This window comes from Nannospalax galili, unplaced genomic scaffold (assembly GCF_000622305.1).
Source record: "Nannospalax galili isolate Female #2095 unplaced genomic scaffold, S.galili_v1.0 scaffold100, whole genome shotgun sequence".
In the NCBI taxonomy this organism is placed as follows: domain Eukaryota; kingdom Metazoa; phylum Chordata; class Mammalia; order Rodentia; family Spalacidae; genus Nannospalax; species Nannospalax galili.
The window spans coordinates 6,714,921-6,716,534 of record NW_008352891.1 but is presented as its reverse complement, the minus strand read 5'-3'; positions in this window follow the sequence as shown (position 1 = coordinate 6,716,534).

The following is a 1,614-nucleotide window of genomic DNA, read 5'->3' as shown; positions in this document are numbered from 1 at the left end:
TTATTTTGATATATCACAGTGAAAGATTTATCGTCCTCTTTTTTTTTTTTTAAAAAAAAAAAAAAAAAAAAAAAAAAAAAAAAAAAAAAAAAAACTTAAATAAGAAACAACAAGAAACAAGGATCAACCAGGTCTAGTGCTACAGGTAACCCTAGCTACTGAGAGGCTGTGACAGGAGAATTTCAAGTTCCAGGCCAACCTGGACTACTGAGTGAATTAAAGGCCAGTCTGGGAAACTTAGTAAGAGGATCTGAAAGCAAAAGGCATAAAAGCAACTGGGGATGTAGGTCAGCGGTGGAGTGTTCACCTAGCACACACTGAGGTTCTGAACTCAATCCCTAGTACCAAAGGAGGAAGACTGATTAAAAAGTTGGATGAGGGGCTGGAGACATGGCTCAGCGGTTAAAAACACTTGCAGAGGATGAAGATTTGGTTACCAGCACTCACTTGGCATCTCACAACCACTTGTAACTCCAGTTCCAGGGGATCCGAGGCCATCTTCTGGCCTCTACAGGCACCAGGCAGGCATGTAGTACTCATACATGCAGGCACTCACAACCACAAAATGAAAATAAATAAATCTTTTTTTTATTATTTTTATTTTATGTGTATGAGTGCTATGCCTGCATGTAGGTAAGTGCACCCATGCCGTGCAGTGCCCATGGAGGACAGAGAGGCTGTTGGACCCCCGAAACTGGAGTTACGGACAGTTGTTAGCAGCCATGTGTGTGCTGGGATCCGAACCCGGGTCTTCTGCAAGAACAGTCAGTGTTCTTAACTGCTGAGGCAGCTCTCCAGCCCTAAAATATTTTTTAAAGGTGGATGAAAATCAGATTTTAAGCTTTTAGGAGTTAGGACTTTGTTTTATAAGAAATAAGCTCACATGTTAGAACTATTTTGACTCCATAAAACATTACAAGTTCAGGCTAACTTAAAAGGAAAAAGGAGGGGCCTGGAGAGATGGCTCAGTGGCTGGGAACACTGACTGCTCTTGCAGAGGACTTGGGTTTGATTCCCAGGTAGGCAATACACTCATACAAAAATGAAGATAGTAAATAAAAATATTTAAAAAGGAAAAAGGAGCTGGGTGGGTGGCACATACCTTTAATTCCAGCAGATCAAGGCCAACCTGGTCCACATGTTGAGTTCCAGGCCTGCTGGGGCTACAGGGAGACCCTATCTCAAAAAGAAGACAAAAATAAAAAGAAATTGTTTAGAAATCTGTAATATCTTGCACATGCTAATTACCTTAAAAATAGTTGCTATGCTGAAGTTTTCAAATAATTGTCCTTTAAGATGGATGGGGAAAAACAATTATAAGGAAGAGAAAAAAGAACTGGTTGCAAGAACACCTACTAGATAACTTTCAGTACAATAGAAGTTGAGGTTCTAATCAGTAATCTTTTGCTCCTTTTCTTACTCATGCCAAGAGGTACTGGGATGGGGGTTGGGGGGCGGGTCTCAAGGACACCTGCCTCACATGTGCAAGGCACTGAATGTGATCCCTAGCACTTTAAAAAACAAGGAAAAAAAAAAAAAAAAAAAGGAACCTAAGCCATTCCCACCCGTAAACAGGGCAAAAAAAAAAATTTTGTTTTTGAAAGATCTGAATTT